The 27,412-nt window shown below is 45.9% G+C and overlaps 1 pseudogene; it reads left to right on the forward strand.

Moving 5' to 3' along the window:
- The first annotated feature begins 524 nt into the window (after positions 1–524).
- On the forward strand, positions 525–4,682 carry LOC100763766 (annotated as a pseudogene).
- Positions 4,683–27,412: the final 22,730 nt, after the last annotated feature.

Genomic DNA, 27,412 nt, shown 5'->3' on the forward strand with positions numbered 1-27,412 from the left:
ACCCATGCCACATAGAGCCTAAGTCTCGGGTCCCCCATAAGAACAGCACATTCTTAACTGTGGAACCATCTCTCTAGTCCCTGAATGTTGTCTTAATATGTCATTCAGAAAAGACAAAACCACTGAGGACAGATACCCAATTGATGGTTGCTGGGAGCTGGGTGGTATAAGAGAGTCTGCCTTCAAGAGGGAACTGTAGAGTATTCTTTTTTTCCTGTGAAACAAAAAGGTTTTAGGCTCTTGAAAAGGGGAATGAATTTGGATGGGCTTTAAAAAAGAAAATAACCACAGAACGGATGTGGTAAAAAGCTGGGAGGGGGGAGGATTGATTGCTTGCAAAGGCCAGGGGACTGAGGGAGGAATTGTGAAGATCAGATAATCAGATAACAGAGGCCATCGAATTCCTGAGGTCATAGGCTGGAGGGAGGTATGGGGGGGGGGGTGAGCATGCAGGCTCCACCCCTTGCAGAGATTATAAATAGCTAGGCTGGACTTCTGGCTGTGAACCTTGCTATGATATGGTCCTCAAGCTCTCTGGGTGCTGCTGAGGACCCGGAGAGAAGTTGCTGCCGAGGACACTGCCTGGGAGAGGTATCTTCTGGAATCTACCTCTAGATTAAGGTTTGAGAAGTAGGTTAGGACTATGGGGACAGCGAAGGTGATCCCATCTCTGGTGTTTGCCATTACTGTTGCCACGATTGGGCCTTTCTAGTCTGGCTACAACACCGGAGTCATCAATGCCCCTGAGACAGTCATAAGGGACTTTCTCAGCTACATTTTGGAAGATAAGTCAGAAGACCCACCAAGTATGCCTGCTGACCACCCTCTGGTCCTTGTATGTGGCCATCTTCTCTCTTGGTGGCATGATTGGGTCTTTTTATGTTGGACTCTTTGTCAACCTCCTTGGCAGGCTGTTAGATAAATCTTTCCGCCAAAAGCCGCCGCGCCTCACCGCCACGTGTACACTTTATGCCAGCCGCCTGCCCGAGTTAGGGCCCAAATGAATATACAGAAACTTGTATTAGGTACAAAGCTGTTTGGCCAATGACTAGGATTCTCATCTGCTAGCTCAGTCTTAACTATCATAAATCTATATATGTTATAAGACTTACCTTATCAGATGCCTTATTGGCGCCCCTCCTTGCTGTGTATCACATCGTGCCGCTGGAGCAGGAGCGGAGGGGAAAAGAGAGCCCTTCCTGTTTCTCCTTCGCTTAAATATGAGTCTCCTTGCTATGTCACTTCCTGCCTGGATTACCACTTCTCTACTACATTTCCCAGAATTCTCTTTGACTCCTAGTCCTGTCTACTTGCTGTCTCATTGGCCAAACAGTATTTTATTTAACAACGAAAAAGATAAACATACACAGAAGTACTTCCCCCATCAGCAGGCATAATTCAATGTTTCTAGCCAACTTATTGGCCGTCACTTGTCTTTGCCAAGATAGCCGAGTCTGTTGAAATGCTGTTACTGGGTCCCTTGATTATTGGCATCTTCAGTGGAATGTGCACAGTCTTTGTGCCCATGTACATTGGAGAGGTGTCTCCCACTGCCCTGTGGGGTGCGTTTGGCACACAAAACCAACTGGGCATCGTCATCAGGATCCTGGTGGCTCAGGTCGTTGGTTTGGACTTCATCCTGGGCTCTGAAGAGCTGTGGCCTGGGCTGTTGGGCTTGACCATCATTCCAGCTATCCTACAAAGTACAGCCCTTCTGTTTTGCCCCGAAAGCCCAAGACTCTTGCTCATTAACAGAAAGGAGGAAGACCACATGAAGGAGATCCTCCAGCTATTGTGGGTCACCCAGGATGTGGCCCAGGAGATGAAAGATGAGATGAGCATGCCAGGATGGCACAGGAGAAGCAGGTCACCATGCTGGAGCTCTTCAGATCATCTAACTACCACCAGTCACTCCTCATCCCCATCATTCTCCAGCTGTCTCAGCAGCTCTCTGGGATCAATGCTGTGTTCTATTATTCAACAGGAATCTTCAAGAATACAGACATCCAGGAGCCAATCTATGCTATGATTGGAATGGGTGTGATTAATACCATCTTCACTGTAGTTTCTCTGTTCCTGGTGGAGAGGGCAGGGAGGCGAACCCTACACATGACAGGCCTGGGAAGCATGGCTATTCATTCCATCTTCATGATGATCTCTTTGTTACTGATGGATGAGTGTGAAGCCATGAGCTTTGTCTGTGTTGTGGTTATCATGGCCTATGTGGCCTTTTTTGAGATTGGACCAGGCTCCATTCCCTGGTTTATTGTGGCTGAACTCTTTAGCCAGGGCCCCCCACCCAGCTGCCATGTCAATGGCTGCCTGTTCTAACTGGACCTCCAACTTCTTGGTAGGGATGTTCTTCCCCTTGGCTGCAGACTACTTGGGAGCCTATGTTTTTTATCATTTTTGTTGCTTTCTTCATTGTCTTCTTAATCTTCACCTTCTTCAAAGTCCCTGAAACCAAAGGGAGGACTTTCAAAGACATTGCCCAGGCCTTCCAGGGGCAGGCACAAGCTGGGAAAGTCTCTGGGGTGGAGATGAGCATCATACAGCCTGTCAAGGAGATCCCTGGCAATGCCTGAGGCAGACCTCATTCACCTCCCTCCAACATGGAAAGCAACCCCCCCCCCAAATTGGGGAGACCTCATCAGGATGAACCAGGACTGCTTCTGGATGCTATTTGATCCTTTGTCACCCCACACACTCCATGAACACTCGGCTGCACCCAATGCTGGGGTTAGCTGGATCACCAATGGCTTGTTAACTGTTTGATTTCTTGGGGATATTTCTTGAGTGAACCTACCTTCATGTCAGGGGGTAGTGGCTGCAGTTCCCCTTTAGTTCTAGGATCCCCTTACCTAGGGAGTAGGAGTGGGGTACAGCCCCTGCCCCCAACCTCTGCTTGCCAGGAAACAAACAGACCTTCACACCTAGTGTTGGGGGGAGGCATTGGGGATTAAATGAGAGTCCTCCTCACTTAATACAGCTCTGCACAGCTGAAGTAACTTGACTTTTATTTATTTTATCTTCATGTTTTCTTGCATAAATATTTATTATTTTAAGTGTAATTTTACCAAATAATGAAAGAGTAAGGAAATTGGGTCGGAGGGAGGTGTTTAAAGAGAGGTTTTTGAGGAAAGAAGGTTGGTGCTGGAAGGGTGATGGTGCAACATGAACGGAGAACAGACATTGCTGGTGGGCAGGTGAGCTGCCTCCATTCTAGACAAACACTTCCATGTTCTTTCTCAGAAGAGTGGGCTCCTCTAGGGAAAGGCCCACAGCTTTCTGTGAGCCTCTTAAGATTATAGTTTTTATGTAGTGTTATTTGAAATCTATGCTTGTTACAAAGATGGACTTTGTAGTTAGGGACGTTGGTGGCCTTTTATTTTGCATGGTGTCCAGAGACAGGAGAAAGGCTTGCAGAATGCCTCTCTCCTTCCCCTGGGCCAAACACCTCATTCCTGTCCTGAGGAACCCCCTGTTTTCTTTTCCTTTGGTCACCCCCACTACCCAACTGGTGAGAGAGCCATACAAATGAGAAACTTACATGCAGTAGCTCTCAATAGGCATTTCTTATTTCAGTTTTGTTTTTTAAGAGATTTTGCATGTTGGTTTTGTTTTATTTTGATTTAAAGGAATTCATGGACTTTGTTACCTCAGCTCTGGGAGAGGGTTTTTCCTGAATGATTATGAATTACCTTGTTTGAGTACCTTGTTGCTCTGCGGTCATGGCATGCTCCTCTATGTCTATTACACTCTCAGACTACCCATGTTACCATGTTCCTATGATACTGTGTTAAGTGCCTGAGGGGCCTTGACTCTGGAGACACATTAGGGACAGTGTGAGTAGTTGTGCAGTGTGGCCCACACCTGAGGATATGAGTGTATGTGCACTGGCACCTTACTCTAGGTGTCAAGAGCTTGTTTCCTTTGTTCCTATAGCTTTCTTTTTGCTAGAATCTATGGAAACTCATCCCTGTGTACATAAGCAGCAGTGCTTCTTCTGGGTGGGGTTTGTACCCAGATTAGACCCCACTCATCCAGCTCCCCATCCTTGTTGGAGAGGGATGCTTCCTTGAGGTTGGGGATGGAAGGGTCAGCCTCACTCCAGCTGGAGGGACCATAGGAATAGGAACTGTAGGAGGCCAGGGCTCCTGACGATCCAGCTGTGGGGAGAGGGGGAGATTTCTTTGAAGGGACTAGAATGTTGTATGTTGGGAGGAATGCCAGGATTCCCACCTGCCATAGGTCACGGATCCCTCCGCAACCCATCCCCTCGTTCTCCACTTGGTTCATGAACAGAGATTGCCCTGGTGGTCCTCCCTCCTTTTCCATCGGTCACTGGATCCCTCTATCCCTCTCGGTGCTTACACATTCCAGACCCTTTAGGCAAACCCTTGCATATAACAGTATTTCAATACTCAGTTTCAGTACTCATTCATTACTCCCTGTGGTCATTGAGACTTGGGATAATCAGTTTCAGTACCCTTTCATTACTCCCATTGAGACTTGGGATACAAACTCACAAAACTATGACGAGGGCCTTTGCTCTCTCTAACTTACCTCTTCTGCTCCTCAGTGAGTCGGCAGTAATGCCAGGTAGAATCTTTCCATTGTCAATGGTCTGGTTGTGAATATTTCCATATATACTTTCTATTAATGTTACTGTAGTTTCTGTTTTGAAATAAAGATTTCAAATGTAAAAAAAAAAGTGGGGGGGGGGACTGTAAGATATTCCATGTGCATGCAGGCGATGAGGATACATCCAACTATATATGGCCATCTCAATTAACTATGCCTGAATTTTTCAGTATAGGAATTGCTCTTCGATAACCCTAATTTTAAAACTCTGTGTGACCGTCATCTTAAATTGCTTCTTCTTCTTTTTCTAGCAGAAGTTTATTGTTAGATGAAAAGAAAGTGGGGTGATTATTTATTCCACTCTACTCTGATTAATACATGACTAAATACCGTATTTTGTATAGTGGGAGCTATAAATACTGAGACTCTCACAGCCACACAGAGCATGGTACACACTGTACCTGACAAGAGCTTTTAGAATCTCCGCTTCTATAATAATCTCTGGGACAGAACAAAGGTGAGAAAAGTGGCAGTTATGGTTATTATTCTGTTCCACAGATACATCTCTAACCACAGCCACAGGAGGAGACAGGGCCAGAATTATGACTTCTTCTGATATATATATATCATGAATATATATGAAGCCTCGTATATGTATGAGGCTGAAGAACATGCTATAGGAGCTGGAGATGTCTCAGAGGTTAAGAGCAGAGGACCCAGGTTCTGTTCCCAGCACCCACATGGCTGCTGGTGACCAACCATAACTCCATTTCCAGGGATCCAACACTCTCATCTAGCCTCCGTGAACACCGTACATACACAGTACACTTACACACGTGCAGACAGAACACTCACAGACACAAAATAAATACATCTTAAAAGATAATAAAAAACTTTAAAGGAAAAGAAAAGAAACTTGCTACACAGGCACTAGTGAGACAGCTCAGCAGGTAAAGGTGCCTGCATCCAAGCCTGACAACTTGAGTTCAATCCCCAAGAGTACATGGTAGAATGGTAGAAGAGAAGTAACTCTAAATTGACCTCTGGCCTCTATACCTGTACCATCACACACACACACGCACACACACACACGCACACGCACACGCACACGCACACGCACACGCACACACACACACGAATTTTAAGGTAATTAAGAATCCCACTACATCTCCTGCAGTTGATGGTAGGTCCTGAACCTGAAGCCATGCCTCTTTACCGTAGAAAACCTTTAAGTTTTTCTTAATTTTTCTCTCCAAAGGCACAAAGATGGGAAGTGGACATAATGAACCTAAGCAAAGCCCAGCTGAGAAAACTGACAGGCAGGAGGAAAACTTTGTTTTCAGACCTGTGATTTTTTTCTCTCCCAGTGTTTTCTAGAAACTTAAAAAGGCCTGAAAATAAATCTGAAAGGGCTGTCTATGCCTTGGTGCTGGGAGCTTGAGAGGGTGGGTTTAGTGACTGGAGCTGGGACATGACCTCCATGTGCCTGTGAGGAACTAAAACCTTTGAAGCTACAAGCCCAGAACTCAAATCCAGTCCCATCTCTCTCCACCCATTGCTTCCATCAGCAGAAGCCTAGAGCCCAGAATACCAGGGAAGAGAGGGACGCTCAGACAGGCAAACAGACCTTTCCCTGCAGAAAATAGAAGCCAGCATCCTATGGAGACATTGCCTTCCCCAGGACACAAGGGTACACACTCCTCTTTCTCCCCTCAACCCTTGTGGCTTCCTCTATGGCCACCTGCCCTGTGGTTGACTCCATCTTGATCATTCTTGGTGAGTCCCCTTGAGGCCCAGCATGCTGCAGGGTGTGTGGTCAGCCCTTCCTAGTGGCTCCAGAGTACTGCTTACTTCACCACTCTGACAATGCTCTGCCCGGCCCCTGTGCCATGCCCCAATTGTCATCATCTCTCACAGCTTGCAAGCTGAGGAACCCAAGATACTGAGTCTGGGAGGAATGCATACAGAGGTCTGTATTAGGACAGAGAGCACTGCCCATTTCAAGTGTTCTCATCATCTGCTGAAACAACTAGGATGGCCTGGAACCAGACCCCACTGAGAAGTGCCTGGGAGTCCAGTGTGTTGAAAAGCTGCACTGACCACTCCAGCTGCTTGTTACTGGTGAAAAGGTCCTCCCCTTGGTGTGCTGTGACTGCTAGAAGCCACCCATGGAAATATGCATGTGCTCTGAACAGAACAGCCTGTGGCTGTGTCACAGGCTCTGCATGGGGTTGAGACAAAAAAACAAAAACAAAAACAAAAACAAAAACAGGAAGCTCCTATAGCACCAAGCATGGTGGCAGACACCGGTAATCCCAGCACTAAGGACTCAGGAGTAAGAATGTCCCTGAGAGGTCAGCTTGGGTTAGAGGGAGACCTGGTCTCAAGAGAAACCCAAACACTGCCCCCCCCCAAGCCTTACAGTAAGATCTTTAGATCAATGGAAAGTCTCACAGTGGGAAGAATGACACCTTCTTTTAAAATATCACACAAGGACTGGTGAGATGGTTCAGGGGATGATGGCATGCATGTGTCACCAAGCCTGACAACCTGAGTTCAATCCCATGTTCTACATGATGGGAGTTCTGCAAGTTGTCCTGTAACCTACATACACACTGTGACATGTGTGGGCACATGCCCACACACAAAATGAATAAAATATTTTTAATGTCATACAAGTCCAATGTCCTCATACTTCCTGGAAATCTATGTGGAATCCTCAACTCCTTAAAGACCAAAAAGTTATTGAAAAAACTCCTTGCATCTATGTCTGTGTATCCTATATATATGCATATATGTATGACTCATATCACATCTATATCTAGAATACTTAAGCTATTGGCATACTCAGTAACATCTTCAAGTTCTGTAGCTGAAGGATACAGAGACTTTAATTAAAGCTGCAAATAAGAATTTCCAAAAGAACGTTCTGCTCTGAGTGTGGCCATGCAAGAAGAGCGGGGACCTGCTTCCCTGTGACACTGGTGAAAATTAGCTTTTTAAAAAGATTATTTTTTACTCTTTTCCCAGCACTCAGGCATCTGAAGCAGGAGAATAGAGTTTGATGTCAGCCTGAGCTATATAACAAATGAGAGACCATCTCAAAAAAAAAAAGAGTTTAGATTCTCTGGGAATGATCATAAAGGCACAGAGCAAATAAAAATCTATAGAACTCAGAGAGGGTAGTAAGAATCTACTACATTTGAAGCCCAAGTCCCATGTCCTCATCCCATCTCAACTCAAGGTCACTGCGACTCTACTGCAAACAAAGACAGACTTAGTGCTCTGGTCTCTCTCTGTGTCTCTCTCCTCCCCTCTCTCCCTTCCTCTCTCTCTCTGTCTCTCCCTGTGTGTCTTGCTCTGTGTTTCTCTCTCTCTCTCTCTCTCTCTCTCTCTCTCTCTCTCTCTCTCTCTGTGTGTGTGTGTGTGTGTCTTTGTGTGTCTCTCTGTATCTCTCTGTGTCCCTCTCTGTCTCTCTTTGTGTCCCTCTCTGTCTCTCTCTTTGTCTTTCTATGTCTCTGTCTATCTCTCTATCTCTCCCTGCCTCTGCCTCTCTGCCTCTCTGTATCCCTCTCTGTGTCTCTGTCTCTGTCTCTGTCTCTCTCTTCTTCAGTGGACAGCCCCAGGCTATGTATCTTTCTGCCTGCCTAGAAGGGGCAGGATGCCAGCAGCTCTCATGCTGCCTCAGTCCCGTGTGCAGAGATAAGTATTACAGAGAGGTGGGGGCTTCCTTTCAGAACACTGGATGTTCTTGAAGACAATGGGTGCTGCAGTGAGTGCAATGCAATTCAGAGAAGACTGGCAGATTTGGGAAATCATAGGAACTCTGGGCTGGTCAGATCCTGAGAGAGCCAGGCCAATACAGAGGTAAGGAGTCAGAACAAATCTTAAGTGTCAGAAACTATCCCCAAAGCACTTAATGAAATCCACCAATAGACTAATCCATTGCTATTTCTACTCGGGGTGTGGTGAAAAATCAACGGAAAAGCCAGTGATTTGTGGAGCTTCACATGTGGCTATGGTTGAGGAAAGAGATGGTTAAAGGTCCCTGTCAAACCTGCAGCTGTCCCGAGTGCCCCATATGCATGTCTTGTGCCGAGCAACATAGGCAAGATGAGTGGTGGGGGAGACCCATCCACAGTACCACCAGCTTCCACATAAACACACCATCGAGGATCCCTCCCCTGGGATCTAGAATATCCAGTTACCAGATCTGACCAGGAAGCCTTCTCCCTGAGGACAAACTTTCATGATACCAAGAGGTGCTGTGCAAACTGCCAAAGGCAGACTGTCCATGAAGAGATGGAAATTCCAAAACTAGTCCAAGAGGGATATCTGGGTTGTAAAGTTTAGGCTCGATGGTAGACTTTGCTTGGCAAAAGAATTGCCAAACTTGGGGACTGTGAAGATAGAGGCTTTGCTTGCAGATCAAGGCCCTGAGTTCAGTTCCCAGCGTTGCAACACAAGCAAACAAAACCACATTGAAGTTATGTGCTAGAGATTATGCAACTTGAAGAGAGAAAATGAAGTAAGATGAATTATCTCCCTTTAAAAAGTGGGTTCGCATTAATTATACCATTCAATATATACATAAAGGAATTACCACAGAGAGGAGGAGAAAATACTTCAAGAAATAATGCCAGACTGCAATGATGGCTCAGGGGAGATAAAGGCATCTGACACCAATCCTGATAGCTTAGTTCCATTTCTGAGACTCACATGATGGACGGAGAAAACTGACTCCCCTAAGTTGTCCTTTGACCTTCACAAACATGCCTACACACAGAGAGGTGGGGGGGAAATAGATGTAAAAAACATGTTAAAGAAGTAGCATCTCGGACTGGAGGGATAGCTTAGCCATTGAAGGCTAGGCTCACAACCAAAAATATAAGAAATAGCATCTCTAGTTTGCACAAACTTGGTGAAAACATCAGTGGACATATCCAAGGAGCTCAGTGAACACTGCTGTAGGATACACAAAAGACTGACAAAAGCCAACTGGAGTAGATGATGTCACAGGCTGGAGACAAGAGGACAACATTAAAATCAGCAGCAGAATGGAGGGAACTTCAGGGGGACCTCCATGTGATGTCGTATCAGAAACAGTGGAGATTAGGGCACAAAGAGACGATATTGAGAGCACTCAAACAACCTCCCCCACCCTCCCTACACACACAAATCCTCCAGTCAGCAGCGCTATCTTCCAAAGACACCACCACATAAAACAGAATGTGTGGTCAACAGGTCAGATTTACAAGAAGGCCCAAAGTAACTCCTTCAGATTGCTAGCCAGTAACCGAAGAAAGTGGTTCAGATCCCCCCCAAGAAACTAAGGACACAGGCAGAGATAATCAGTTTCAAGATGTTTTGTCTTTGTTCCACTCACTGCTTTTAAATCGAGTAAAACTGCATCTTTACTAGCTTGCATTTTTATAGCTATAACATACAGAAATGAAATGCACCCATCAGTAACAGTACAAGGGAGGTAGTGCAAACAAAGCTACACTGAGCTAGGAAAAGTAACTCCAGGAGGCAAAACAGCCAACAGGAACAAATGAAAAGAACTAGAAAGGAGATATGGAATTTAATATAATGAAGGCTATAAACAGGTACTTGCTCTCCTTTTTTCTCCAAGACCCTTTACAAGTTAGAAAATTATATAACATAATAATGTAACAACATATTATTGGGTTTGTAACACATGTAGGTGTGGTGTGTAATACGACAGTATACCACAGAAAGATGATAAATAGGATTATATAAAAGGAAATTCCTAAATCTCACTGTCACTGCAGTTGTCAGTATAAGTTTATAAACAGACAGATAGATAGATGATGATGATGATGATAGATAGATAGATAGATAGATAGATAGATAGATAGATAGATAGAATAACTACTAAGGAAATGACTTCAAAGGAATATATTGGAGAGAATCATAAATTAGCGCTACTCTCACCTTGCTCGTAGAACCTTCTTTTGCAGAGAGCATCAGTCAGTGCAGAGACTCACAACTGGTCAAAGCACTGAGGACTAGTGGCTGTTGAGTTTGCAGCCCCAAATGAACCATCTCTCTTCCCGCTCAGAAGAAAGTGTAAAAAGAGTGTCAGGTGGGGAGGACATCTGTGAGATGGCATCTTCTGAACATGATGTGATTGTTGCATGCGTGAACTCCAGGCAGCCCCAGTTACCTGTGCATAGGGGAAGCCCGCCAGTAATTCCAGCATGGGTGAAGGAGGGTCTCATGAGACTCTAACCGCAGCTGGAGAGTCATTGGCAACTGGTGGCTGCTGGAGAGAGGGCGGGTCATTTTTCTTCAGGGGTGTGGCCACTGGGTGGTTGGGCGTGCTCATGTAGGCATCACTAATTAGATTGAGTGGGTTATAAAAAATAAATTTTAAAAAGCAGGCATGGAGGTAGAAGTCACGTGTTTGAGGAGGCCCAAGAGAGTAGAAGGAGAGAATTGGAGTGGATGTGATCAAGATATATTGTATATATGTTCATATCTGCATGAAACCGTTCATGGAAAAATTGAAATCTTTTAAATATAGGGGCAAGTAGTCAAAATGCCAGATTGGTAAATATTCACTGAGTAATTGGACAGCAACAACTTGAGGCAAATAGAAAGCCAAAAGTACAATGACAGGAGTGAGGCTCACGACGGTCACGTGGTCAAGAACAGATTAAACATACCACTATGGTCCCATCAGATCACAGTGGCCCTGACAAACGTCCTACTCTGTGGTGATGTCACAGCCACTGTTCCACTGTAAAACAACGCATTCTTCTCAAGCTTGGGGCAATGCTGGTGTAAACAGATCTACTGCACTTCATGTTCTAGAAACCCACAGTACATTGAATAGCATATGTATACAATATTTGATAATACATGGCCATGTTTCTGGTTGTGCGGTTACTATACTTTCTCTCTCTCTCTCTCTCTCTCTCTGTCTCTCTCTCTCCCTCCCTCCGTCTCTCCCTCCCTCCTTCCCTCTCTCTCTCTCTCTCTCTCTCTCTCTCTCTCTCTCTCTCTCTCTGTCTCTCTCTCACTGACAACTGTGTGTGTGTGTGTGTGTGTGTGTGTGTACAGGTACATGTTATAGATTGTCCACCTTTTAACAGTGTCAGGAAAGATCAGTTACTTGTCCCCAGCAAAGCTAGGACCACCAGAAGATACCTCTCCCAAACCCCAGTGCAGAGTATCTTCAGCGACGCAAGATTATCTACAGAGGAGGTAGGTGCCTTAATTCCTGTGAGAGTGTTTGTTATAAATGGAATGCTGCAGTCTGGGCTGAGGCTTAGAAGTGGCTCCATGACTCATGGAGACCTGGACAGGCTGCCTTGAGGACACCAAAACAGGAGATGCTCTGGGAGATGCATAGCTAGAAGTTGAGCTGGCATTTGATGAGATGCCAGGGACTTAGGCAGGAATTCCTGCACCCCTAAGCTGGGGCACCTCTCCCAGATGGATGGACTGGCAGGCGCCAGCAAGGCCCGATGACGGATACCTTTGAGCAACAGCAAAGCTGCAGGGCCCTAGTCAGATGTGAGCCCAGTGTCCTAGGGCAAGCCCCTTCCTTAGTCCCACAGGTCAGAGGTCAGGTTCTCTGTGGGGCTAAGTGAGGCCCTGGAGCCCCCAAGCACCTGCCAGCTAGAGTGACTGAGCATTTTCTGTCCTGAACATGTTGACCAAGGCTCCTGCCCAGGTTTTTGGAGATGAATGAAATAAAATCCCAAATAGAATGATGACACAGCTGGTTACTCCAGGGCCTTCAAGCACGCAGCAGCCCCCAATCCCAAAGGCAGGCACTTAACTAAGGTCCATCCAAGACCACCGCTCCCAGGGCTGGCCAAGGGAAAGCCAAAGACAGACCCACAACAGGTCCACTGGCCAGCCTCACACAACTTTTGGTTTCCTGAAGTAAGGCTTTCCTAGATCGGGAAAAATAGCGAGCCAGAAAATAGTCTGTTCCAGGCCTGTGAGGCTGGGAAACCCTTCTTTTCTCTCATGAACCCAACCGTGGCTCAGGTCCCATTATGTGCCATGTTTTCTGGTTCTTTGTGCAGTTTTATCTTACTTAAAAACCCTCACTCGTTATTTTTCATATTTACTGTTAATGCTTCCTTTCTTCTTGACGACTCACAGACCCTTAAAACTAGAGACTGTGGAGCTAGAGAGATGGCTAAAGGGTTAAGAACAAGGATGACTCTTGCAGAGCACCTGGATTTGATTCTGAGCACCCACGCGGCAGCTCACAACCATCTATAACTCTAGTCCCACGTAATCCAATGCCCAATTCTGGCCTCCACGGGCAGCATGCATGCATGTGGTATACATCCATATATACAGACAAACATTCATACACATAAAATCTTTTTATTAAAGTAGGCACGATGCCTGTCTAGTCCTCTGTTGTAACCTCAATGCCCCGGACATAGCAGGGGTGTGGTGACTCTTTGTTGTCCCACATCTTCCCATGTCTGTTTCCTCCTCCGTAGCTGGGGTCATAGTACAAGAGCCTGTGCTGTGCACTACATCCCAGAAGGGAATCGGTTCTTCAGTATAGGGTGTTTTTCTCAGTCTTAATGATCTTTAAAGCTAGGGACACTTATACTCACAAGAGACAGGAACCACTATGATGCAGTCTTACAAATACCGAGTCCCAACCTGGAGGAGCAGGACCTGAGACTGTGCCACTTTCGGCTTGTCAAGGACAAACAGGAGCAGGAAGCTGTTCAGCAGCAGAGAGAAGGAGAAAATAGTGTTGCCCTGTAGGTCACTGGGTGCAGTGCCTATTACTTCATCACCTGGTGAACCTCTTAGGAGCAGAAAAAACTGAACATGTTGTTACAGGCATGCCCTTGACCACAGGCAGTGGGGGAGACCTTGAACCTCCGGCACTTGAATTCTAGACTCTAGTTCCATCCACCTTTGCAAACCTGACACTACATCTGCTCTAGGAGGGGCAGCATACCCAAATTCTGAAGGTGGAGTGTCTTCCACCCTCAGATTATAGTGGGCATGGAGCTTTTTGAGGAGCAGATTAATATGCAAGAGGTCATGGGGTGGAGCCCCCACCTAGTAGGACCGGTGCTCTTTTAAAACGTGGTGCTGAGGGCTGGGGAGACGACAGAGCAGATTAGATACTTGCATGAGGACCTGCATTTGGATTCTGGCCACCCATATAAAAAGCCAGGTGTAGTGTCATGGGCCTGTAATCCAGCAGAGACAGGAGGATCCTGGGGTTTGTTGGCCAGTCAATGTAGACAATGAGTGAATGAAAGAGTCAGGGAGAAGCCCTGACTCAAAAAATAAAGATGGAGAGTCAATAGAGCAAGATGCTCAATATGGACTTCAGCTTCTATACACGTGCACATGTACATGTGTACACATGTACACACACACACACACACACACACACACACACACACACACACACACACACACGACAATGTAGCTCTCTCTGTCCACAGTGTGAGCACATGTTAAGAAGGCGGCCTGTGGGAACCAGGAAGATCCCTCATCACAGCTCAGATACTCTGACACACTGGCCTCAGACTTCCAACCTCCCGAATTATAAGAAAGTAAACGCCTACCATTTAAGCCTCCCATATTATTACGGCATGCCGGGCTGAGTACCACAAGATTTCCAAACATCAAATAGCTCCAAGTTGTATGAAGAAGCTCTCCACTCAAAGGGGAACTCCTTTCCCATTGCTCAGTCTCTTAGGAAAAAAAAAATAGTTTTACTATCTCCCAAGGACATCATAGAATTTTATTGAGGAACTGGGAACTAAGGCCCATTGGTTTAACTGCCTCATAAAGAATTAATGGGGTGCTAGTGCTCCCAGGAGCTGCCAGAAACCCTTACAGCATTCTTCCCAGTCTGATGGCTGCCTTACCAATGTCTAAGCCCTCATCAGCACTGTCCCCAAATGCTACTGTCAAGCCTTCTCCCAGTGCACTTGCTCTGGGAAGATTCCCTTATAATGTAGAGTGACCCCACTGTGGTCTACACCATCACACTGAGGGGGGTGGTCATCTTCCCCTTTCTCATAGTGAGGAAGCTGTGAGGGTTGAGGGGGAGGGGTCACCCAACTTGCTGGTCTACAGCTGTGTTTGACCTCCATCCCTGGCCCCAATTGCCATATCAGCCTAACAGAGAGCATCCTTACACAATGTAAACATGTACATTTGAATAAATTTTGTTAAATAAGCAAATCCAATTATGGGCAAACAATTAAATGCAAAATGACAACTAAATAATTAGAGCTATTTGAGCAACAGCCAGAGACAGAAATAATACTAAAATAAGGAGGAAGAGTGGGAGAGGAAGCAAGTGAAGGGAAATAAAGCGGGGGGGGGGGGGAGTTTCTGCTCTCTCCTATTCACCTGGGGGCTCCTGGGAGCCATCAATCAATTCTATTCTACTTGCAATTATTTGCAGAGGACTGATGGGCACACACTGGGCTACTTCTGAGCCTAAGAAATGACTTAGCACAAGTCCCTTCGAGACTCCTACACTTTATGGCAATTCCACCAAGTTGTGCTATCTATCCTGGCAGAGTCTGTGAGTGGGAAGGTGCAGTTGTGTGTGTGGTGGGGGGTGGGGGGGAGGGGAGACAATGACTCTGTCACCACCAGCGTATGAATACAGAGCCCCCCAGCATTCCCATCCTAATGTCCTCAGAGCACACAGGGAGTCCCAGGAGTGTGTGCAGCATGCTCCATCACTTACAAAGGGATGCCTCAAAATACCTTCAAGAAGGTGTCATGCGGTGGTCAGTGTTAATTGTCAACTTAACAGAACCTCGAAGCTCTTGGGAGATGGGATCATGGGCAGGCAAACCACTTCCATTGATGTGAGGTCACACTTATCTTGATCATGGGCAGGACCTGGGCTAGCTGCATCCATCGCTGCCTTCTGCTTCTGATTATAGATTTGGTGTGACCCGCTTCCTTGAGTTCCTGCCACTGTGACCTCCCTAATATGTTGGACAGTAACCAGGAACTGTGAGCTGAGATTAAACCTTTTATCCCTTGGTGCTGTTGTCAGCATTCCATCACAGCACAAGAAAAGAAGGTTAAGACATATGGTGACCAGCTCTGCTGTACAGAAGGGCGCCATGATGGCTAATCTCCACTTGTCCACTTGACTGGATTTAGAACCACCCAAGACATGGCCGAGGCACACCTCTAGGTGAGTCTGTTTCTAGACAAGATTAGCTGAGCGGTAAATACGTTGAGTTCGGGAGGCATCATCCCATGGGCTGGTGGCCCATACTCTGCCTCCTCTCTACCATGCTGTGTCCCTGCTAGGATAGTCTGAACCCCTGAGCAAGATGAGCAAATTAATTCTTTCTCCTTTTAGTTGTTTCTGTCAAGCATCTTGGCCACAGTGATTAAGAGCTAGCTAACAGGGACAATATGTCTCTCAGATATCAAGGAACTTGTCCAAAGTTGCATAGCTACTGAGTTACCCAGCAAAGGTCTGAATTCCCATCTTTCTGACTGCAAGCCTTGTACTCTTTCCAAGTGGCTCCTGCGTTCCCTGCCAGAAGCTTCATCTATCAACATGTTCATATGTCCAGTTGGCACATCATCTGGGCAAATTTGGATCTGGATTCTGTTCACAGTCACCCCGGAACTGTGAGCAGTTTGTGCCCTTTGATGAAGGAAACTATTTGCACCTGTCCCTGCAGGCCATCTGAAGCTGGCAAATGCCTGAGATGGACCCTGCAATCTGCTGATCTGTGCAAATGCAGGCCAGTGCCAAGAAGGGCAAGTTCACTCTGTGCCTGCTGACCAGCAGGAAATCTGTGAAGAGAGTCCTGGAGCTAGGCCTGCGGGGGCTCTCTCTAAATGCTATCCCACTGAGTTTCCATCCCATCCCTTCCGTGGCTTCACCATATCTCAAAGCCTCTGGTTCTTCCTCAGTATAGCTATAACTTATCCAACGCTTTTTACAGAGAGTAGAGTGGTGCCCCAGCCCTTTGCCAGGTGTCAATTCAGGCCCTCCCAGCTCTCAGTAGCATTTCAGATCGAAAAATGCTTTTAACCCCTCCATAGATCAGCACAAACTCTGGGGTGTTTCTGAAGGTAGTCTGATGGAAACAGAAACACCCTTGCCATTCCCCAAAATGCACAAACAGCTTCCTCTTAAGCTCTGAGGGAGTTCAGGTTTGGGGGTACATGGTGCTGAGGGACAGTGTTGAGATTTACATGGGATACGCTTACAATTGTTTCTTCCCTGATATCTAATTATCCCATTCAAACCCCAGTACATTGTCTTCTAAATTTCTAAGTGGTTTAATAATAGAATTGCTTCATTAACTCTGATGTGTGCTTGGGAATCAGGCAAGGAAATTTAAAAACAGCCAGAAAAACAAGCAGCCAGAGGCACATGCATTTGTGAGTCCCAAACTCTTAAGAAATGGGCAGCAGGGATTGTTCTATGAAGAACAAGCTGGGGCTTTGACTGGGGGGGTCACACAGGATACTCCCCCAACTTCTCTGCTCCCTTAAGCTGGATACTGCTTCATCAGAAAGATAAGTAGCAGGGGAGGGGGAAATAAGGGGTGCCCAGCTCCCCTAGGGAGTCGGAAGAAAGGAGCCAGGAAATACAGATTCTAATGCCTGGCTAGCCCTCCTGTGGATGCTAGTGGTCACAACTTCCAGTCTCTGGTTAGCCCTCCTGTGGAGTACCAGGAACCCAACATGATGCTGCTAACAGAAGGAAACCTGACTCCAAAGCCACCTCTACCTCAACTTAGCACCACCAGAGGTGTTCCTCTTCATAACCACCAAATCATTGACATTACTCACAGAAGAACTCTAGCCAGGGAAGGAAGTTCTTCCTGGTAATGCCTTTTTTAAGAGAAACACCAGTTCTGCTGAAGACTGGCTCCCACCTCCTTTGGCTGGGGCCAGTCACATGTGTCCTAGCCAAAGGAGTACAATTGTTACAGCTAGTCCATCTTCACCCCTGAGCTAGGGAAGGACTGAAGAAACATCCCTCCCTCCACACCTATAAAAATCTCCATTTGGTGACAAAACCTCGTGACAGCCCACTCCAGGCACAGGGCTGACTAGACTCAGCACTTCCTCTTGTGATAGAGTATTGTTTTAGAAAACATAGGCAAAGTTGGGAGAAGGCAGCATTATGGCTAATCACAGAGGGTCCAGTGGGTTTTGTTGTTGTTGTTTTATTTAGTTTTTTTCAGTTCTGAGACCTGCCAATCACCTGAGCAAGCCCCTTCTCACTCTAAGAGTATGTTCTCTTCTGTGAGGTGGAGACTGTAACCCTTCCCCTGCTATGATCAAACTCACGTGAGGAAGGGCAGCATCCATATCATATGACCTTAAGAGACATAAAGACCCCCCCACTCCTCTCTTCTTCTCAAAACATGTAAAAATGATTGTGCAATGGATGCAGTTCCCTGACTGGCACCAATGGAGGCTATTTTGGGAGGCGTGGTTACTAAGAAACAGTAGGCTCTGGTTGCCTTAGCAACCATGGGTAAGATGGAAGCATGGTGCACCAGCTTTCTGTATTCTATCCTTGTCTCCTCAAAGAGCTTGATATCTGGCGATTTGTTTATGAGCAAAGGTTTCCCCCAACAGGGAATTAGCCTGGCTAAGCTGCTCCTGGCCAAAGGGTCCAAAGGGGCTCTAGAAGAAAACAGTTCCTCCATCTTAGGTCACTTTGAGAATCCCAAGAAAGACTCCCAGAGACCTGCTTTCTGCTCCCCTCCTTGGGCTGGCCCTGATAATAATGGTGCAAATACCATATGCAGAAATAAGTGTCCAATGCCATAGATCCTCAAGTAGATGAACAGCTACAAGACATGGCCAGGACCACCCAAGGACCCCCAATGGCATTGTGCCCTTCCAAATTCAAGTGCTTGAACCACCATTTGTATTGAGTAGATGGAAGTGATATTAATGGATGTACATAGCAGGGTGTGTCAAATAAGGGTGTTGGATATGAAGATACCACTACCCCAATACCCAAAACTCACAACCAGCCTGTGGGCCAGAAGAGGGCCCACACCTGCACAGCCACACCCCCCATGCCATAGTCATGAGTAATGTACCTCAGTCCCTTGTTGCATTTTGTAGCCTACCATGTCTGTGCCCTGAAGATGAACTTCTTGCAATTTTGAGCTTTACATAATTGGAAAAATAAAGACTCGCTTTCCTGATTTTTTAATTCAACTGTTATTTATTTAATGTGACACATGAAAATGTGCATATTCTCTTTCCAGTCAGCATGGATGGGTGAGCTTCTCCCAGAACAACTGGAGCCAAGTGCTCAAGACCAGGAGCCAGAGAAAGCCTTTCTTTAAGAACTGCAAGTATAATTGGGTGATGGTGGCACACGCCTTTAATCCCAGCACTCAGGAGGCAGAGGCAGGTGGATCTCTGTGGAGTTCAAGGCCAGCCTGGTCTACAGAGCAAGTTCCAGGACAATCTCCAAAGCAATACAGAGAAAATGTGTCTTGAAAAACAAAACAAAACAAAAAAATGAATTGGAAGTCTGAACTGAGATGCCTGCTGCCAAGAATCCTATTGTCCCCTGCCACACCCACAGCTGAGGGATTGTCTCCTGCCACACCCACAGCTGAGGGATTGTCTCCTGCTACACCCACAGCTAAGGTGACAATATAAAGCACCATGCCTGAGACTGGATGTGGGGAGTGTCCCCAGGGTTCTGAGTGTGGCATGCACAAGACAAGGATCATCAGTGCTGTCTACAGAGCACCCAACACTGAGCTGCTCTGCAACCAGCCTTTAGTAAGAAATTACATCATGCTTGTTGACAACACATCCTACCGACAGTGGGTACAGGTCTTAATGTGCACTGTCCCTGGAACATAAGAGGAGGCCAAGAACTCCTGAGGAGGAAGAGATTTTTCAAAAAGAAACAGAGAGAGAGAGAGAGAGAGAGAGAGAGAGAGAGAGAGAGAGAGAGAGGGAGGGAGGGAGGGAGGGAAGAGAGGGAAGGAGGAAAAAAGAAAGAAAGAAAGAAAGAAAGAAAGAAAGAAAGAAAGGAAGGAAGGAAGGAAGGAAGGAAGGAAGGAAGGAAGGAAGGAAGGAAGGAAGGGGGAGAGAGAGAGGGGAGGGGGCAGTCTCTAGCAAGGCAGTTTCACCAGGGCCATCTTCTGACTGGCATTGCATCAAGCCCTGGCCATTGTGGCAGAGCAGAGGGCTACATGCTAGAGGACGTGGACCTGGAGTTCCCTCATCAAGGAACAAAGAGCAGAAAGACAGACACATAAGTCACTATCTGCAGCTCATGACATAGATATGCTTATGATTCTAAGTTTAAAAAGAAAGGAAAGGAAAGGAAAATACCCATATTTGTGGGGGGCTGAGACAGCTGTGTGTGCAGTATTTCTCTTTCTTAATTAACTTTTAATTTCCTCATTAGCCATGTGTCCCTAGTCTAGAGTTTTGTTCTGGGACACAAGAACTCAGACATCTCAGTGGGTGCCCTATGGACTCTGATCCATGTCTATAATCTTTCTTTCTTTCCTTTTCCCTCCCACCTCCCTTCTTTACCCCTTCCTTGACTCCTCTCCTCCCTCCTTTCCTCCATCCCTTCCTTTTAAATATTTATTTTCACTTATGTGTATGTGTGTCTATATATGTGCTAGGTGTGTGTGCGCGTGTGCATGTGTCTGTGTGTGTGTGTGTGTGTGTGTGTGTGTGTGTGTGTGTGTGTGTAGGGAGAAAAGGAGGAAGGGTCTTAGTTTGAATCATAATTCCTTTGAAAGCATCTGTCTCCTCCTTGTTTGGGGGTGACAGGGTATAATCTCTCTCTCACTTGCCTTTACAACAGAGACATGAGACAGGCATTGTCAGGTGCAGTGGCTCACTACTGAAATCCCAGCACTTGGGAGGATGAGACAAGGTTTGTGAGTTTAAACCAGCTTGGGGAAGACTCTGAACCCCCAAAAAGTGGGGAGGGGGACGGACAGACAGACTCCGGCACAAATAGCAGTTCTATTATTTGTCTCCGGTGAGTCATCTTGTGCACACCCACTCAGGAGGCTGCATCCTGACTCTGCACTGCAAGCCCCTTTGTCCTACAAGGAACACTCTCCAGACAGGATATGAGGCAGGCTGAGTGAGCCTGGAGCCCAACATAGAGAAGAGGCAGCGCTAGGGACCAGTTACCAGGCCCATTTCTCCATGCTGCTGAGGAAAACCTTGGCCAGAGCATTGCCCCTCAGTCAAGCCCTCCTAGGCATTCAGTTTGAAGCTTCGCTATCACTCTTTCCTTTCACTAGAGTCTCATAAATGTTTCCCTTGTGAAGACTCAATCACAGGCAGGTCCTTGGTGCTGAGCAAGCCCCATATTCTTTCTTTTTAGGTACAGCTGAGTTCCTCTGTAGTTCCATCGCAATCTATCTCCATGTGGACATCTGTGTATTAGAAATATCCCTGCTTCTGTTTTGAAAGAGTATTCTGTATTCTATATTATGGGATAAACTAGGTGAGAAAAGACATCCCATGTTATTGATGGTGTTAAATTTAACACAGTGACCTTGCTGACCTAAACTGGTATCTCTTTCAGTCAAGCAAACAACAGCAGCACATGTCATGTTGGTAATCCTACAAGATAGAATCCCAGCACTTGAGGGGCTGAGACAGGAGGACACTACAAGTTGGAGGCCAGCTTGGGCTATAGAATAAGACCTCATTTTAAAAGGGGGGGTTGAGGCCGGGCGGTGGTGGCACACACCTTTAATCCCAGCACTCAGCAGGCAGAGGCAGGCGGATCTCTGTGAGTTCGAGACCAGTCTGGTCTACAAGAGCTAGTTCCAGGACAGCCTCCAAAGCCACAGAGAAACCCTGTCTCGAAAAACAAAAAAAAAAAAAAAAGGTGGGGGCGTGAAAACATGGTTTGATGGTTAAGAGAATTTACTGCTCCCCAGAGAACATTGGTTTGATACACAGAATCTACATCAGGCTCACACACACACATACACACACACCATACATACATAGCATACACACACACACACACACACCATACATACATAGCATACACACACACACACACACACACAGAGATAGATAGATAGATAGATAGATAGATAGATAGACAGATAGATAAATAGATAGATAAAAAATAAACATTTAAAAGGAAGGGATGAAGGAAGGAGGGAGGAAGGAAGGGAGCAAGGAACAAATGAACTATTATAGGCATGGACCAGAGTGAATGTAGGCATATCCAGGTTCTTTTGTCCCAGAACAAAACATTAGATTAGGAACACATGGATAATGATGGGAAATTGAAAGTTAATTCATAAAGAGAAATACTGCTCACACAGGTGTATAGATAACATGCATGCTCGCCCACACATACACAAACAAAACAAATATTTTTAAGAGTGAAAGAGAAGCATGGCTGACAGTAGAAGTGGGTCAGAGGGCAGGGAAAGCTCTGAGGCTCGCAGACTTGGCGTGGGTCTTTACCCTTCTAGGTCATTTACAACAGAACAAGCTTTTGTGGATAGAACTCTCTTCATGTGTTGTTTGATTACATGAAGCCCACAGTCAGGAGGGTTCCCAACCCTCCAACACTAGATTTTCCCCCATATGTTACTCTTGATGGCCCTCTCCTACCTCAAAAGGAGACTAGGGGAGGGGGGAAGTGAAGAAAAGGAAGGTTTACTCAGATTTCTATCTGAGGAAAGTAGTCACCAGCCTTGGTTGGCAAGACCTGGGGTAATGGACATGGCCAGGACATGAACGGAGTTCTTTAGCCACAGGTCCTGACTGCTCTCTCTCCTGCTGGCTCTACCCCAGGGTCAGGGCAACTGCAGTGTCTCAGACTTTAGCAGAAGGGATATTGCTGGTGCTATCATAGCCAGTAATTACAAGCTGGAACAGCTATGACTTCAATACCATATTTAAATTTTTGCAAATGCTTCGCTTTTTTTCATTGCATCTGAATAAAAATGCCCATTACCCTAACCAGATACCTAGAATTAGAAAATAAGACATTTTTATAGGCTTGAAACATCTACCGGTGTATAATTACGCACTGCCTACAGACTATACTTTTAAAAATAGCCTCAAGGAGAATGAATAATTAAGCTAGCACAACCGCTCCTACATTAGAGCAGCATTGTGTCTCATTTCCACAATTAACAAATTCCCTTCTTGATCGATGCTGGGATGCCCAGCAGGAGTAGCTGGATCTCAGGGTCGATCATGGGAAAAGGTAAATGGAAACGGGGATTTTTATATTCAATAACCTCAGAAACTGGCAGTGTGAAGACACTGTCCTGGACCATCCACAAGGGAACCGTGGGAGCTCCAAGGGAAAGCACATTGAGGGATGCTGGTTGTCGCCACTTGTCATACTCTCCCTTCAAAGCAGTGGGAGAAATTTTAAAGAAAGAAAAACTCTCAACGCTGCACAGGGTCTCAGAGACAGAAGGTGTGGCCGGAAGGATGGAACTAAGAATGTGGTTCAGTTCATAAACTGCTCCTACGGAAGCCTGAGGAGTCAAGTTTAATCCCCAGAACCCACATCAAAAAGAAAGAAAGAGAGGTGGGGAGGCAGGGAGGGAGGGAGGGAAGGGAATAAAGGGAAGAAAAGGAAAAAAAGGAAAGGAAAGGAAAGGAAAGGAAAGGAAAGGAAAGGAAAGGAAAGGAAAGGAAAGGAAAGGAAAGGAAAGGAAAAACTGATATGACAGCGCACACTTATAATCCCAGTCCTGGGGAGGCAAAGACAGGTAGATCCCTGGTGTTTGCTTGCCAAACAGCCTAACTTAACTGGTGAGCCACAGGCCAATGAAAAACTATGATATCCTGAGGATCTCTGAGCACAAAGGCACACAGGTGCACATGCACCTGAAGGGGCCAGCTCCCCATTTTGGCAGCCATAACAGTAACACGTGCTTTTCTGACCTTGCCTTGGTCACTAGAGGTTAGGTGCCTGCCTTGTGACAAGGAACCAATCAGAAGTTAGCTGCTGGTGGTATGCTTTACTGCTCTGGGTGACATGCAGAGCATAGCAACCACCCTGGGAGGGCCTATGCGCCATAACAACCAGTTGGCCAATCAACACAGGGCAAGCCCTCCAAACCTGAAGGCACACTAATCCTGAGCCTGTGTGTACCCCTAGACACTCCCCCTTACCCTGCCCTACAAAATCTCTCTGCAGCCGGTTCAAGCAGTCTTTGCTAGCCATCCACCATGGCGGGTGGGTGAAAGACCCGAGCTAACATGGAGTTAGCTCGTTAAACAACAATAAAGCCTCATGCAGTTTGCAGCAAGCTTTCGAATCCGCCTGGTGATTGGGGTGACCGAAGTCCTGGGCTGAGACCCCAGAGGCCTGAGTTTTCCGGGAGTCTAACACACCCACACATGCATACACATGAGCAAGTACACACACACACACACACACACACACACACACACACACACACAGAGAGAGAGAGAGAGAGAGAGAGAGAGAGAGAGAGAGAGAGAGAGAATCAAGAATGACTTAAAATGGATGATTCACATATGGGAAACGCAAACGGCATTAAACAACAGCCACAAAACAACAGCCAAAGCTGATAGAAACAGGGAAATGGGGTTTCTGAGAGCCGAAAGTTAAAATACAACCCACTGGAATTTTCCACTGAACAGTCTACAGATCTTTCTGGAAATCTTAGGAGAACCCATAACCTTTGCTGGAGAGTCTGGAAAATAAAACTCTGTATATGACCAAAGACCAGCACAGAGATGTGTTACCACAGAGGCTGGTTGTGGTTTCAACTCCAATGTTGAGGTGGTGGCCTCGGATAACCAGTGAGAAGGCAGAGAAGGCGTTCTTTTTAAAAGACTTACTTCCTTTCAGTGTGTGTGTGTGTGTGTGTGTGTGTGTGTGTGTGTGTGTGTGTGTGTGTGTGTTTGCCTGTTCATGGTGTCCATAGAGGCCAGCAGAGGGCATTAGATCTTGTAGAACTGCAACTAAAGACATTTGGTAGCCATTGTGCGGGTGTAGAGCAGGAAGTGCTTCCAGCCAGCCAGGAACCTCTCCAGCCCAGGGAAGTCCACCTCCTGTCCTTCCTGGAAGGTTGCTGCTTCCAGAACCTGTGGTGATTATCAAAAGCAGGGGCCGTGCTGGGATGTGACAAAAACAGGTGGGGACAGAGCCCCCACCTGCAGGTGCTCCCAGGTACACCCACACACCTTAGCATGTGAATAGATGGCTGTCCCAAAACTGATCTCCCCTGTTGGGTGGAGGTCAGAGGTACAGCCCTTCTCAGAGCAGGAGCCGCACAGGAAGATGACACGGAAGAGACCCTCTAAGTCCAGACTCTCTGCCTGGCCTCTATCTATACTACTGTCAGACCAGCAATGGCCCCAGATGGACACTTCCTGCCAACCTGCCCTGCCTGTACATAGAGCAGTTGACATTTCTACAGAGTCCTGAGCTCACAGGTCTAAGAAGCCAGAGTAGCAAAAGATAGCCTCATGAAACCAAGACAGGCTCGAGACATCACTATTAAAGCAGATGTACTGGAAGGAGAGGACACATTTAAAGGAGCATAATACTGAAGGTAGCCAAGAAGATAAAGACAGGTATGGGACATTCACCTGTAAGCCCAACCTTAGGAAGCTGAGGCAAGAGGACAGTGAGTGGAAATCCAACCTGGGGTCCCAGTATGAGGCTCTATCCCAAAACTGAAAACAGGTAGACAAATGCCAAGTTGTCAGCTCTGAAAACATACAAGTAATATCACACAGGATAAACAGGTTCTATTTTAAAATACCCATATATATATTTGATAGAGAGCATGGAAGGTTATATGGGAGGACTTGAAGGGAGGAAAGAGGAGGGAGAAATGCTGTAATCATATTATTAATATAATAATATAATTATTAATTATAATCCATCATTAAATACTAAACAACTAATCATTAATTATAATTATAAAACCATATTCAAAAATAAAGATAAAACTAAAAATGGCAATAATAATGAATCATATCAAGGAGGAATTAAGAAGAATTATATGAGTATGGAAATAATTAGTAGTAGTAGTAGTGTGTGTGTGTGTGTGTGTGTGTGTGTGTGTGTGTGTGTACATTCCTAGGTGTACATTTGGATGTCAGAGGACAATTTTTAGTATTCAGTTCTTTCATTTCACCATACGTTCCAGGGGTAAAACCCACACGTCAGCCTTGCTCAGCTTTTACTATTGAGCCATCTCACCAGTCCATGTTTGTTTTATTTGAATGGGGGTGGGTATCAAGAGAATTCACATGTTAAGCACTTGCTGTGCAAGTCTGATGAACAAAATTCAATTCCCAGAACCTCTATGAAGGTAGAGGGAGGACCAATTCCATAAACTTGCCCTCCAACACACCTCCAACACACATGCCTATACTCCCACCCCGTGCCAATAGACACAATAATTAAAATTAAATATGTGTATATTTAAAATTAGCAAAGATGGTTCTAATTTACACAAGCAAGTGAAGTGCTAAGGATTTGAACAGGTATTTCTCCCAATTAGGTACATTCCAATGGCCAGTGAGCATAAGAAATGATGTTCACCATTAGCTGTCATCAGAGGAAGACCAATCAAAGCCACAACTAGAGGACTGGAGAGACTGATGGCTCAGCAGCGCAGACCACTGGCTGTTCTTGCAGAGGACCTGAGTTTGGTTCTTGACGCCCACTTGGTGACTCAGAGCTGCCTATAATTCCAGTTCCAAAGAATCTGACCCCTCTTGTTGCCTTTGGAGGCCCTAGGCATACCCATGGTACATATACATGATGCAGACCCACACACATCACAGACTTTTTGAAAACTGGATGTCACTACATACCTAGTCAGTGGTTATTATTTTAAAATATCAATACAGCAAGTGTTGATGAGAATGTGGAGATGTTAGAAACCTTTGCCCTTTGCTGGAAGGAGCTATAATGGAAAACAGTCCTTCAGATCCTCAAAGAGGTTTAATATAAAATTCCCATGTGATCCAACAATCCCATATGTGAGCAGGCAACGAAAAGAAATGGAAGCCAGGATTTAAACAGCTATTTATACATCTATCTTTGCATCAGCATTCACAGCCACCAAATGTGGAAACAACCTGGGCCCATCAGCAGATGAATCAAGAAACACAATGTGGTGTGTGTGAACTCTGACATCTAGTCAACTTCACACTAGGGTCTCTCTTTACACAAAATACTTCTGATACCCAAAACGTGTGGGGGTCTTCAACAGCCCTGCATCAACAACCAATTCTCCAACTCTCTAGACACCAGCTGGGTGTGCCACTGTTTGATTCTGTTCAGACGCTCACTGTATTTTAGACATGCTCTTAAAAGCCATTCTTGCAAAAAGCCTTGATTCCTCACTTGAACCCACAAGGTAATTAAAGCAGGATGAAGGCTGCCCATCTCTGTCTTTGCTTTGTGTCTGCACTTTAGCAGAAGACTAAGAAATAAGTGGTTGTCCTTAATCTTCTCTTGAGTCACTTTGAATCACAGCAGGAACAAAATTTCCAGCACACACACACACACACACACACACACACACACACACACACACACACACACACACACACACACACACACCTGTGTAGGAGGAGTTAAGCCCAGTCTCTCTCCCCTTAACTATAATGGGCTTGACCTCTGTTGCAATAGACTTTGTTACAAATATACATCCTGCAAGTAAAAAATGCTTCCAGGATGTATGCATGTTTGAGACAGGGTTTGACTATGTAGCCCTAGCTGGCCTTAAACTCACAGATATCCACTAACCTTTACCATCATGTTGCTGAGACTGCCAGGCCTAACTTC

Source organism: Cricetulus griseus, chromosome 7, assembly GCF_003668045.3.
Source record: "Cricetulus griseus strain 17A/GY chromosome 7, alternate assembly CriGri-PICRH-1.0, whole genome shotgun sequence".
NCBI classification, from domain to species: Eukaryota; Metazoa; Chordata; class Mammalia; order Rodentia; family Cricetidae; genus Cricetulus; species Cricetulus griseus.